The sequence below is a fragment of the Falco biarmicus genome, chromosome W (genome assembly GCF_023638135.1).
Source record: "Falco biarmicus isolate bFalBia1 chromosome W, bFalBia1.pri, whole genome shotgun sequence".
Classification (NCBI taxonomy): Eukaryota; Metazoa; Chordata; class Aves; order Falconiformes; family Falconidae; genus Falco; species Falco biarmicus.
In genome coordinates this window covers 13,984,726-13,999,629 of record NC_079310.1, presented here as the reverse complement: position 1 = coordinate 13,999,629, position 14,904 = coordinate 13,984,726, and the positions used below count along the sequence as shown (strand labels likewise).

General features: G+C 37.6%; 1 protein-coding gene across 1 annotated transcript in view; it reads right to left on the bottom strand.

Annotated features, from left to right (window-relative positions):
• LOC130141862 (YLP motif-containing protein 1-like) overlaps positions 1–6,330 on the bottom strand; it is a 178,802-nt gene extending 172,472 nt beyond the window's left edge. Inside the window, exon 1 of the mRNA XM_056323086.1 lies at positions 6,247–6,330. The gene's annotated coding sequence lies outside the window, so the exon portion shown is untranslated. The remainder of the gene's footprint in view (positions 1–6,246) is intronic.
• Positions 6,331–14,904: the final 8,574 nt, after the last annotated feature.

Sequence of the window (14,904 nt, the reverse complement as noted above, 5' to 3'; positions counted from 1 at the left end):
ACAAAAATACTGGGTGCTAATGATTTAAAAGGGAATCTCATGTGAACCCAATACAATTTGAATGGGAATTATTTCATCATCATGTGACAACCAAGTACTGATTGGAACATTTCACTGATCATTTCTAGGTTTTCTATTTCCATTATAGATATTTCTACCAATCCCGTGCACAACCATCCCAGTGTCCTGTTGTCACATGCAATATATACTATTTTGAATGCCACATTATCATAGACTTTGAAATGGTAATTGTTCAGAAGACTTTGCATTAGCAGTTATAAACCGAGGTGTCTTCACTGGAAGAATTTACCTTTCATGTGAGCTACATAAGTGAGTTGTAGTATTCCCTGGAGAAGAGCGATGTAGTAAGGGCTTCTAGCTCTTTTGATAATTGACACAAAAAAATCAGATCAAGAGATTTTCCCTGCAGAATCTAATCTCTGCTTCCAGACCTGGGCTACCAGCTGTTTCCTTTAACATTGTAGAAAAGGAAAGGGAAGGAAGAAATGGGGTGAAAAGGCGCCTAGAAAAGGAAAGGGAAGGAAGAAATGGGGTGAAAAGGCGCCTGTCTTCAATTACCATCCATGGCAACAAAGAGATCATATCATTACATCTTCAGTCACATCTGATCAAGCCACTGTAATGATATCCCCTACTGTCACTCCTATCCTTTGCTCATAATTTTTACAACTGTGGTAGTTATGCTACCTCTGGTGCTGTTTGCCATCTAGAATTACTATTGGGGCTGCTTCAATCTCTGTTGTGCTGTTAATAGTAAATTTAGCCATCTGAGTAGATCCTCATATTGGTGCTTAATGGATTCTGAACTAGTTACCACTGCAATAGAATTGCTTTGTTGCTGTCTAAGGACATGGAGAACAAACACACACATACACAACTTCCAGGGAGAGCAGCCAGGGACCATTTGCAAGATCACCCTTTGTTAGCCAGCCAAGGAGCAATAAATGTAATCAGCATGAAAGTGGAAACCAGCTGATACTTAGATGCTTAAAAGGTTAGAACACTAATGGGCAAGGATAAGCCTTAACTTCTGGTCTTTCACTGGAAGTCCACGTCACCTTTCATGGAAATTTGCAATTTGAAGTCTTTTATTTAGGTAAGACGCCAGATCATAGTCATTCAGAAGGTCTGGATTCAATACAGACTTGCACTGCAATCTTGCTGCTCGCTAACCTATGACCATCAATAAAATGAAAATAATGATGCCTCCTCTACCTTCATTATCTATTTAATTATAAACTTCATTACAGAAATTTGTGTGTGGGGTCCTTTCTCTTTGTGGTTTGGGTTTTTTTTGTTTGGTTGTTTGGTTGGTTTGCGGGTTTTTTTAGTTTTATTTTGCTACTTTGTGTATGTACAGCATGACAGGACTTATCTGTTGAATAAATAACCTTACACTGCTAAGAATATTCATATCGTTACATGGCCTCATCATTTCTTTGTCTTTCTCTGGAGTCTGCAGTACTGCAGACATGTGGAATATCTTACATATCCCTCTCTTCTTACCTTCCCCATAAAGAAAATTTTAGGTGTTTGCATTTCATTGATTTTATCAGAACAATTCTCTTGGGCACTATCTGAAACCATAAACCTCAAAATAGCTGAGGAGATGGCAAATAATATGTATAGCCATGTATTAATTATGTTTTTCCCAGTGACTCCACACATGTTGAAAACCAGAAACATACCTCAATTTTAGACAGTAAATATTATTTAAAATGGCATATAAGTTTAAACAGTAATTAGTCAGTAATCAAATCAAGCCAGTCATTCCAGATTCTCATTTGTGTAGTATCTATTTGGTCCTGTGCTTCTCAACTGATGTTATCTGAAAACATGCAAATTAAAACAATCAATGCAGTTGTATATGAAGTACAGGAGGAAAAAAGGAACTCTCATTTTACTGTGTTTACCTATCATTTTAAGGGATTGCCTATGTTGTGGGAAAAACTTAAGGTTTTTTGGTTTGGTTTGGTTTGGTTTTTTTCCCAATTAATAAAGAGTACTCTGCCTTGATGGTAAACAATGAAAAAGACTCCAGCTTTTTCAGCTTTTGCTACTGTGTTTTGGGGTTTTTGTTTTCCAGTCTTAATCTCTGCAACAACTCCATTTACCTTGAACGGCATTACATAAAACATTTCACATTACATAAACTGAGTTTCTATAAGAGAAATAAGTATAAATCTTGTCTTCCACCCAAATGTAATATAATGAATATGGCTATCTAACCATATTCATCTAACTAACAGCTATCTAACCAGGGTAGAGCTCTACCTGATTTTCTGTTGGGGAAAAAATTAATTGCGTAGGAAGAAAAAACCAGAAAATAATTGAAAGTAGCATAACTTCACTAAAGAGACATTTTGACTACTGCTGTACACTGTTATGCTATTCTTCTTTTATTTTCATTGTTATTAGTCTATTTTCCTATAAGGTCTGTCTTTAGTCCTCCTAAGAACACATGAACCAATTTGGTTTAATTTAAGGCGACGGGGAGGTAGTCAGTTCAAAGATGCTTATTTCCTATAAGTCTCATAAAACCAAAAATAAAGAAAAAAAACCCCAAACCACAAAACAAAACAAACAAATAAACAAAGAAAAATTATTAGCAGAGAAAAGGAAGTCTAGTCTACCCTATTGATGGGTATTAGGTAAATATTAGCAGGTACTTGCTTGATACCTATTTACACATCAATAAATCCATGTGAGAACATATTAATGGCAAGAAGTAATCAAGTTTAATCATGCTTTCTTGGATTGTATGGGTTTTGTTGGTCCTACCTCAAGTCAAGGATTTTTCTACATGGTCTTGTGGTCCCTTCATTCAGATGTTTTGGTGGCAGCTAAGTCACAGGTGATGAGCAGGATTGTGCTTTTACCTGTAAGGGCTGAGAAAGGAGGATCTGGGGATAAAATACCTTGATTAAGACTGGTTGAACATGAAACAACAAGGGAAATAAACTGCTTATCAAGAATATAAAGAAATTAAATTTTTGAATGGTTTACATATGTGTATAATCATCACTGTTAGTGTAAGCAAACTTTGTGTTTATGGATGTGTTTTTATTACAAATGTAAAGGAAAAAAGAACTGCATCCTCAGTAGGGATAATTAAGTGCAGAAAGGAGAAGACATGTTTGGGTTCACACACCAAAAACAAACAAACAAACAAAAAACCCACTGTTGAGTGTCAGCTTTTTCTTAAAACAGAATCATACCAATTCTTTGGTACATAGAATGTATTTAAACAAGATCTTATGTGAAATGCTAAATCAATAAGATGACTAAATTAGGTAGCATCTGTACACCCACTGAAGAGAAAGGGAAAAAACCCACCAACTTCTCAAAGTTAGATGAGTATCCTAGATAAAAATTGAGTTGATAGATATACCTGTTCTTCTGCACTGAATACACTCTAGGACAAGAAAACTTTTAACTTCAACTTGTTACTGGCCTAACGCCAAGGTAAGATGAATAAAAGCCAAACTACAAAACTGAATTTTATTCCTTCATTAAAGCCAACAGAAAATAGAGGAATAGTCATGTTATAAAAGTACAGTCTCCAGGGTAAATTTCTGCTTTTTCAATTTTTTTAAGAGATAGATTTTGACTTCAAAAAGTTCCACAAATGTTGGTTTTGTCATGGTCTCAAAACATGGACTTCAAAACAGGACCTATTTTCTGTAACCTTTGATTTTTTTCTCAAAAACATTGTTCATGCTAGCTCAGAAATAGAAATATTTTTATTGTTTCATAAATTCAACACAATAGCAACCTTTTATTATCTAATGGGTTAAAGTTTGAAACAATCTAAAATTCCATTTTTTTTAATTTTTTCATATAGTTTTTTATTAAATGCATCATCCCTCAAGGAATAACTGTGAATTTTAACACCTTTTATTTATGAGGTTAAAAATAGATCAATATGATGCTTAACTGGAGTATAAGTGATGTGGCAGCCTAATACCAGGTTCAAGGGTGGTCACTTTTGGAGTAAAGTTCTCTATCAGGCTGCCTATATCTAAAGCATTGAGGGCTGGCAACTCTACAGAAGTTTATGGATAGCGACTCTTGCACACTGCTCCTGCCAATAAGATGCACATAAGATTTTACATTGGTCTAATCTATGGCAATAAACTCTGGCAATCTAGGAACCACAGAGATAATGTGAAACAGGATGAATTCAAACAAGATTAGCTCATCGAGAATTCCATCAAGATTGCTAATTCAGTTTGCATCAAAATCCAGGAAAAGTCAGATCCTGGTAACTGAATGTTTCATCCTGTTTCCCTACATTCAGCTAAGAAAGTGTTAAAATCTATTTGTGTATTTTAATCCTTTTAACTTCAGCTGATTAATAAAGTGCTCAGTTACATACAGATATAACTGCTCTCGCGTGTGAGCTTTACAACCTGGCTGAGTTGAGACCTATATTTACTCAAGTTAGTTCAAAGGATTCAAGGCAGTGAAAAATGTAAAATATAAAGTTATAAAAGTCTTTATAAATTTATGAATATATTTTAGTTCTAGAATCTATGTGTTTGTGCAGTGGTTTTCAAATGGAAGTTTTTTTTTGTTTGCCTGTTGTTGTTGGCTTGGTTTTTTGTTGGGTTGTTTTAAATTTGACTGTTTCTCATTTCCAGAATCTCCAAAGAAAAAAATTTTAAAAATATTCATAGACTATCTGTTATAAATTGAGACCACAATGGATCATAATCCAATTAAAATTTTTATTAATTACAGCAAGTAGAATACGAGCAAAGACAGCGCTGGACGGCAGGGGAGTCTGCGCTTCGCCAACTGCCGTACTGAGCAGTTCAAACAGTCCCTTTTTATACTTTTTTTACTTTCGTGTTCATGAAGTAGTGGAGGTGTTGACCCTTCACTCATATGTCCTTATATGGGGTTGTCTGTCCTGTTTCTGTCGGTTCCTGGACATCTGGCGGCATCCTGGACACCTGGCGGTTATCTTATCTTTCACAAGCGGCATCCTGGACACCTGGCGGTTATCTTATCTTTTGTTGCCTAATCTTTACATTGGGCTTAACATAAATCTTAATAAACAATACCCTAGTCCATAGTTTCTTACACTATCTACTCTTCCATATAATTGATAAGCTCATGTCCATTAACCTGTAAAGATTTTTCTGGAAAAAAATATCCCTAAATGTGGGGTTTTTTATTTGTACACAGTTTCTTCTTATTTTGTTATTTTCATTGTCAAAATCAAAAAAGAGAAATAATCCTCCACCTTCTCTTTACCAACACCCAACATTTCTGTACATATTTTTTTCTCTAAATGCAAACATTTGGACATAAAAATAATAAAAGAAATCACACTGCCAATAGGTATTTAAACTTCAGGGAGTGTAACGAGAATCTCAACATACATAAACCAATATCAGAGAACTTATTTCAGGAACTATTTGCAAATAGAAACCACAACATTTTACTCACTGCCTCATGTAATTAACTGGTAAGGTACAGAATCACTTTTCCTTCTCTCCCCAACCCAATGAGTATTTAATTATTCATACTAAGTGGAACAGTTTCAACAGAACAAATATAAGAAACCCTCCCTGAAGTATCTTGTAGTCCGGTAGTTAACTCGCAGCCTGGGGGGTTCCTGTTTCTCCCGCCCTGCACTGTTGAGGCTGAAGCCTTTCCCTCAGGCCATGGGCCAATGTCCTTCCAGGGCTAGGGGCGGCTGTGGCCCAGCACCCCTGGTCCCACAGGTCCTCCCAGGCCCCTCCCGACTCCGGCTGTAAGGCTGAGCCCTGAAGAAACAGCCGCTCTGTCGCATCATTAGAAAATCTGTCTCTGGTGTAGCTCCTGCTCCTAGAAGCTCATTTCTTGGTTCAATAAATATGGTAGATTCGACCTTGCTCCACCCACAGCCTTTAAAATGCAGCAACTCACAGTGCCCGCAGTTGTGGTGCCTCAGGGGCTGAGGGCTCCCTGGGGGCTTCAGGGGCTGCCCCGGGGCATTAGGCAGCCAGGGCCTGTCCCACCATCCCAGCCAGAAGCAGGACAGCTGGGGAGCAGCTGGGGCCGCCCCAGTCACAGGCATCAGGCGCCTCTCTGGGGACAGGCAGAGGCCAGGCAGGGATGTCAGCCCGCAGGTGGGCCCAGCTTGGTTCGGCCCATGGCTGGGCCGGTCGGAGCTGGTTGGGGCCGGAACCAAACATCCTATAGCCTCAGTAGGGCAGGGACTGACAGTCCCACAATGCGACGAGCGAGGGGAAGCAAGCAGCCGACTCAATATGAGTGATAAAGCAAGCTTCGATTTATTACGGCACGATTATGTCTTATATACAGTTCCAGTTAATTATGCCTACTAGTCATCTGCTGATTGGCTAAGCTCTAAAGGGTTACATTTTCATACGTCCTCCTACTTGCAGTTTCTGCGGATAGCTAGCTACATTTTTTTTTTTCTCTCTTGTCTACGCGAATTCCTCAAAGTTATTTACAACATTAGGCACAAGGTCAGTGTTTTTCTCAGCTTCCTTATCAGCATGCCTCAGCATAGCTGCAAGGCCTGCTTCAGCTAACTTACGCTAACTTTGTTTCACAAAGATCTTTAAGGGAGTCATGGCCGTGATCACACAGCCATTCTGCAACACCACAATGGTGGGGATCAGATGTAGAAGGGGAAAAAACAAATCGAAGTGGGATACCGCAAGCAGGCCAGGACACTAGCTGCAAGCTGCAGATACTGGGGAGCAACCCAGTGACAGGTGTGGGTGTTCTCCAAGGGCAAGCATTACAGAGAGGCAGTTATCTAAACAGAGAGCTCGTTGGAGTGTTCATGGTAAACATTGTATACTTGATCTGTGAATAAAATAATTATATAACAACATTATACCCAATTATTAATTAATCAGGCATGAGAAATTATTCCTTAAATTGACAAACTTACAAAGTGCCTGGATTTCAGTTAGGAACCAGTTAGGGCATTTGCAATTTTAATTAAGGAACTGGACATAAGAAAGACAAGTAGTACAGAAATTGCTGAAAGGAATAATTAATGAACTATGAAACACAGGGCATGAAGCCTTTCAGAGCTGGTGCCATTTTCTTCCTTTCACTGCCAACCAGTCAGATAAAAATTTTCTTAGATGAAAGCATCCAAATTTAGACTCAAGGGACTCAGTGTCTATTGGAATCAAGACAATCTAAAAACAGCTCTGTTCTGCCTCGAAAAGGTAAATGAACCTTCTGTGGAAAGCAGAAGTGTGAAAGGTCCAGAAGAAACCCATAACAAGCTTCAGCACACACTTGTGACAAGAATTGTGACTCTGTATTTGCAGAACATGGTCTCCCCTAGGGACACCAACTAACCTGTGAAGTTAAAACATATCATTCACTTCAGCTGTATAACTTCTTCTCTCAGATGGTGGTCTAATTGTTCCCTGTAATGTTGTTCCTAAAACAAATGAATATTTTTTTTAAGCTTTCTTAAGAGAAGAGTTGTTGGTCAGAACATATTTTATTATGTTAAATTGTATCCTACTATGCCATTTTGTCAAAATGGAAGTATTATATACAAGTGCATTGATTGCAATACAGTTTTCAACAAAGTAAATTTTATTTTTCATTTAATCTTTTTTGTTTGGTTTTGGTTTGGTTTTGTGTTTTGGGTTGTTTTTTTTTTGTTTTTTTGGTTTTTTTTTTGAAAGGGAGAGATAAATGCCTAGGTTCCTTTGGGAGTGAATCCAAAACCCAAATTGTTCATTAGGAAAATAAATGTTTCAATGCATTGTGGAAAAAGAACAAGTTTCAAAACCTTAAAAGTTGCCTCAAAATGAAAGTGTCATTCTGTCGACAGCTCCAATTCTTTAAATTGTTTTGCCTGACATTTAGTAGAGCTTCCAGTAAATTGACTTCTTTGATCATATCTGAAGAATTATATGTCAAATTCGTGAAGCTCCTTGTTCACTTTCACTCTTGCTTTCTGTATTGCTAAATAAACCTTTGTAGCTTAAGTTTTGCATGTAACGTATCGGTACAGAGAATCAACACTGCAAAACTGAACATTGCATATAGTCAACGAGAAACAATACTTCAACTGGTGCCATAATTTTATGATAAATCCATCCATACACATGCACACACTCATTAACATAAAAGCACAATGTTATATGTGCTCACTGACTGGGTATATTTACCAGCCATCCTCTGCTACTGTGGTTAGCCCACAACATCAGTCTGGTCAGTTATGGGCCATGCTTTTGAAACAGTCTGATAAAAACTACCTGCTGCAGGTCAGACCCTGGGCTTTTAGTCCTTCAGACTTTACATCTTTTGCAGACTTTGGAGACGATGCCTGGAAAATTAATTCCAGGAGTTGTTTTAAAGAATTAAGAAAGGGAAGCCATTTGCAAAAGGCAACTACTTAAGAAAAACTAGAGTTATAAGAAAGTTCACAAATTCTTACATAGCAGTAGGAGTTGTTCTTGTTAAGCAGAATCTAAACAAAATATTTTCATTCAGAATATACTCTTTTCTGATCATCGCTAAAGGCTCAGGCATAGAAGGACAACTAAGATAAACCAGTTGGTGAGCTCTCAGACTTGTGGAAGAAGAACATCTGGATGAGCCTGTTCCTAGTTTTTCCCAGGTGTCAAAGGTTTCCTGCACCAGGCAGGATAGAAAGGTGTTGCTGATTTTTATATACATAGCGTTTGAAGCAAAAGGGGGACAAAAGTCAGTCTTATAATGTCAAAAATGCAGACTCAGATTAAAAATCTTTTATGAATAGAAATAACTACAAGCACTGTCGTCTCACTGTCTCTTTTTTGGTTTTCCTGTTTTGTTTATTTCTGCAATTTGAAGTCAAAAAAGAGCATTAACAACTGGCTAATTTTTTCAGGAAGCTTCATTTCATGCTTTTTCCACATCTCCTAGCCTCTGGATTCCTTATTTAGAGTTTGTCTGATATAGATTCCTACTCACTTTGCCTGCAGCATCAGTTAATGAGCAGTGCCTTTATTCTAGAACAAAGTAAAGGAGTCATTACTGCAAATTTTATTTTTTTTTATTAGGTATCCAGGGCCTTGTCAGGGCAGGGAATTTGCTTGTTATGTTTCTAGTGCTTCATTTTCAAGTCCTCTATTAATCATACACAAAGGTAGAAGTGGAGGTAATTTTTGCATTTGACTGCCACTCATTCACATGTACATTTACTGCAAGTGAACATTGGAATCCTGCAAAACTTTTTTTTCCATCCACATTTTCGATTCATTAGCAGTCGTTTGCAGGTGTGGAGTGGAATATGCACTTTAAGTGTTTAGTTTTCATAGCATGCCTGACCTTTCAAAAAATGAATGGAGGTGCATATAGATCCTAGTAGAAAGCTCAGAATGGAGCTCAAAAATGCCATGGGAATCAAGCCCCTAATTGTAGTTACTTTTTTTTTCATTTTGTTTTCCATGCAATAGAAGGTTAAATGAATCCAAGTCCAGCAGCTACAAACTTACAAGGTTCTATTAACAGTTTTGCCTCTCCCCTATAAAATATTGCAAGCAAGCAACTGAACTGTCAGGATACTTACCCTGTGATATAAAGTCATCATTTTGTTACATTAGTTATAAACCGATGTTTTTCCCTCCAGCAGAATCTTTTTTCAATATATACTTTCTCTGAGCCAGGATGTTTGACTGGTTTCCCTCCAGAAGGTAGCAGAGACTGCAGGATGCAAGATATTCTACATCTTGATGCCAGAAGTATTCAAGCATTATTTATTTTTTACTTTAAAAAAACAAATGGAAACTTGTAAAGTTTCTCACCAGTTCCCATATAGACATAAACAGCCCGTCCTTCTGTCAATGTTCTTATCTTAAATCTATGTAGTTGCAGAATTTTAAAAGAACAGTAGAGTTGAAGAGCGCAGTGGCACAGCCAAGGGAGTGATAAAGGAGAAAAAGAGAAAGAAATGTAATAAGACTGGGTTTGAAAATGAAGAGGAAAAAGGAAACGCTTAGCCTAGCAAGTTAAAAAAAGGCTCAGTGAGGACAACTCCACCATATTTGGCAAAGATAATACAGCTGACTGGCTTGCCACCTCCTACGTACCAAACTCTGAATCTCTTTGGAGCCACAATGCTTAGCACTGCAAATCATCCACTGAAAGAACCTTCAAATCTTTGGAACTTATTGATAAAATTACCCTTGTGCTGCTGAGCTGAATGCAATGTCCATTGTTTGCCTGCAAACTTTGTCTGCAATTGCAAGAAAAAGAAAAGAAAAAGAAGTATTAATCTGTGCGGCGTGTATCATGTGGGTACTATTCCTTTTTGGATCAAGCTAAGCTAAGAAATTCATTTAACCCTTTAGTGTCAAGTTTGATGTACCCAAGGTGACACTGTATTTTTTCATTGTGCAGTACAGTTTATGATTGCAATAAACCTGAAGGAAAAATTGATGTTGACAAAGATTATATATATATTTTTCTTCTCCTCCTGGAAAGACAGAAAAGTGACAAGTGTCACTTTTAAAAAGCAATAGCCTCACGTACAATCTAAGGACAAGGTTAGTCATCAATCATAAGTCTTCACTGATGAGTTTGACTTTGGACCTGCAATCTTTGAACCTTGTTTCAGCTTTTGTCCCAGTATCATAGATTCATTCATTCATTCATAGATTCATGGATTTTTAAGGCCAAAAAGGACAATTACAATCATCTTGTGTGACCTCTTACATTACACAGGCCACAGAGCTCAAGCTTTCATTCTCCCTACCCCTACTTCTTTCACAAATGTTTTCACATTGTTCCTCTCTTGCACTCAGTTGCTTACTAAACTCATTGTGATGCTTACACCTTGTTCAGCACTACCTCTGCGTCCACTTCTTGTTTAGGTTGCATTCCTGTCATGAATGTCTCACACAATAACTTTTGCATAAAGCTTGAAACTAACAGCCTACAGGAATTGCTTGTTTAATACAGAGAATATTACCCCAGTCTCTTAAAAAATGCATGTCATCTACTAGTGATAATCAGTAGACACTCTTTGCCCTAACCCTAAATGTTCATCAACTAATCTCTTGAAACATGCATTTAACAAGTGTTTCTCCATAAAAAAACCTTTGTTTTAGCAAATATACTGGAATTAAAGGTACCATTTTCGTTCATACCCATATCTGACACTTCTCCAAGCCTCAGTCTCCCATTTCCCTTTTTTCACTTTCCATTTCCTAAGCCTGCCTGAGTCTGTCTCTTTCCTTCTCTATCTGCCTCATAACATTAAATGCGAAGGACTTCTCAGTCCACAGGTAAAATAAATTGTCAACGCATGTCTAGTAACAGTTCCTAGCCTTTTATTTCCCCCCACCCCTCATACAAAAATTAATGGGATACACCAATCTGCCATTGTGTCCTTGACATGTAATTTGTTATAAATAATAATACAAATGATTACAGGGAAAGCTACTACTTCTAGGAGTGCATCAGTTTGCCAGCATGGGGATAAATAAGACAGCTCTCTCTGTGGGTGACTGTCATCACGTTTTGTACCGGCGCTACCCAGCAGGCTTAACAACATGAGTCCTGTCATGGCTAGTCTCAAAGTTTCTTCAGAGAGAAGCTGGAGGGCTAAAGTCCTTTTTAAAAAGGAATAACTAAAAGGAGTTAAAAATAAGTGGCTCTCCGATGGGTCGCTGTGTCGAATGTATTTAATTGCCCACAAGTCGCATATCTTCCCTTCTTCGTATTATTGCAAAACCTGCTGTGTTTCTGTAGTACCTCAGTTATGCAGGTTTTATCTTCTACAGAGACAAGCTGTAATTTCTTTTATAGGGAAAGGGGAAAAAAAGACTCATAACAGAGAAGGCAATTACAGGAGCAACAGTCAATGCCAAGGATGGTAAAAAGGGTTGTGTTGTTATTCAGGTGCAAACGTGAGAATCAAAAGTCCTGGAATGTATAGCAGTTCTGCCCCATACCTGTGTGGGTAATTTACTCAGACTTTGCAGTAAACCAGAGAGATTTACAGGGAAATTTTTTTAATCCCTCTCCCAACCTTGAAACTGATTTCACCTTCTTACTGATAGTAGTTTGTTGGTATGTCCAGATTGTTTCTATTGTTGTACCACATAAGAAGGCCTATTTAAATGCAACTATGCCAGATGCTACACAGATAAATATTCTTAACTAATAAGTTATGAGAACAATTTTATAATTTCAAGTCATGTGGGTTTTTTCTTAAACTTATGTTTGAACACAAAACACATTTTCTATGAAAACATGTGAATTTGCTACATCTCTTTGATGATCTGCTGTAAGAAATATGTTACAGAATCAGAGGATTTGAGCTGAAAATTTGATGAATCATAGAGATCACTGGAATACATAGTGCCAGGCAGCTGAAGGTTATACTTTACACTTGTCCTGCTGATTCATGTTATTTTTTCCTAAAAGAATCTATCTGTCTGTGTTTACCAGTATACTGGAAAATATAATTCTGATTAGCCCATACTCTTTTATAGGTGTATGAGATACGCTGTTCATATCAAACTGAGGCTTTGAGTGATTAATTTTTTCATCAATCACATATCATTTGGTGTGTTATGGAGACGTAGTCTGTTGGAGGAGAACATGCCATTGGAAATAATGAGTGCCAGCTACCTGAATGGTTAAGATTCCAGTAAGTGAAGGTAAGGAACATGAAACCCTGTGTTTTGGATTTAATACAAACAAAACTCAGTCAAACAGTGATTAAAAAAATGTTTCATTCTAAAGAAATATTTTAGGGAAATTACATTCCATGCAGGTTTTTGTATTTCATTTTTTTTTCATTCTGATTCATGACAAAAGTATTAACATTGAGATACTTATATTTCCCCAGAACACTAAATTTCCTCATCTTATTTATCTTTTGCATTACTAAAAAGGGTAAAAACATCCATTATGATAGCATTTATATAAGTGTGATGATGGTCTGCTTTTGCCACCAGCAGTTTGCAATTGAAATAGGCGGGATTACCAGGTTATATTATCTGCCCCAAAAGTTCAGAACCCAAACTATTTTCCCTTATAGAGAGGACATAATTTTAATCAGTGGCAGGTACTTTCAAGAACAGTGTATCCTCCACTGCTCAAAGCAGGTCTCCCTTTTCCCACTCACACTCACAGACACTGAATCTATTATATAATGAGAACATGATATTCTAGGTTCAGCAAATGGTTCTGCAAAAGCAGGAATGTATGGATTTCAGTGAGGTTTGCAAGGCAGGAGCAATGTCATTAATTACCTTTAACAACCTCATAATGGAACATTCTCATTAGACAAATGAAGGAAATATCTCATGGGGAATGACAGTTTGTTAAAGTGAGAGCATCAGATCAGTTGTGTTCATTGGTAGAGGTAGCTAGAGGAATATATTTTTTAGAAAAATAGGATTGGAATACAAATGGCAAAATATTTGGAATGCTGAGAGATTGTGTTAATGTCTTTCCCTAATTTTCTGAAAATACAAATTCTACACTCAGAACCCTAAACCCTTATTAAGCACAAACAGAACAGATTTTCTGAGGAACCACCAGCATTCCCAGTTTGGTTCAATAAAACCTGGACCCACAGGTGCTTAGCACTTCAGAAACGTAGTGATTAAATTGATTGGTTATGCCATTTTAACATAGAAGAAGAGAATCATAGAATCATTTAGGTTGGCAAAGACCTTTGAGGTCAAGTCCAACCATTAACCCAGGACTACCAAATCCATCACTAAACCATGTCCCTAAAGCACCACATCTAGGCATTTTTAAAACACCTCCAGGGATGGTGATTCCACCACCAAGCCTGTTCCAATGCTTGACAACCCTTTCAGTGAAGAAATTTTTCCTATTATCCAATCTAAACCTCCCCTGGCATAACGTGAGGCCATCTCCTCTTTTCCTGTCAATTGTTATCTGGGAGAAGAGCTGGACCCCCACCTGCCTACAGCCTTCAGTCAGGGAGCTGTAGAGGGCAATAAAGTCCCCCCTCAGCCTCTCCAGACTAAACAAACCCAGTTCCCTCAGTTGCTTCTCATAAGACTTGTGCTCCAGAACATTCACCAGCTTCATTGCCCTTCTCTGAACACCTCCTCAGCACCCCTGTGTTCCTCTTGCAGTGAGGGGCCCAGAACTGAACACAGCATTTGAGGTGTGGCCTCACCAGTGCCAAGTACAGGGGAACAATCACTTCCCTTGTCCTGCTGGCCACACTATTTCAGATACATGCCAGGATGATGTTGGACTTCTTGGCCTTTAAAGTGCCTGCCTTTAAATCCTTACATCAAAAAAATCTTGATCTACATTTATATGCAACTGTTATTTATGCTTTTACTTCCACTTAGATTTTCAGCATAGATAAGAGTTCTAAAATAAAGCTAGCATGTACTGACAAGCTTTATGACACTGTTTTAAATATTGCTGTGGAAAACAAGACTTTAAGACAAAAAGAAAAAGAAAACCAAACCAACCACAACCCAAATCCTAAACAAACAGACAATAGCTTTCAGTATTAGAAAACTGTTTCACTGAATTGCATTCTACGTATGAATTTATCAGCCTTCTCTTCAGTCTCGGGAGATACTCTCTAATCATTTATTCATTTCTACTTCCAAATGTGTTTCCTCTCCATTGATGGGGAATGGCTGCATAAGGTTTAAAAAATCAGAGGCCTTTCCAAATGGACTTAAAAACTGACAGCTTTGAATTGCAGGTTCCAGATTGTTGTGAAATTTAGTTCAAATAACCGGATAGTCTGGCTGGTAGTCTTATAGGAGCTTTGAGCTATTGGAAAATATTATGAAAAATACAACCAGATTATAAAGTACAAATGCTCTGAAGTAGCCAAGACAGATCTTTGTATGCCATATCGAGGTGGGCTGCTTTGTTCAAGCT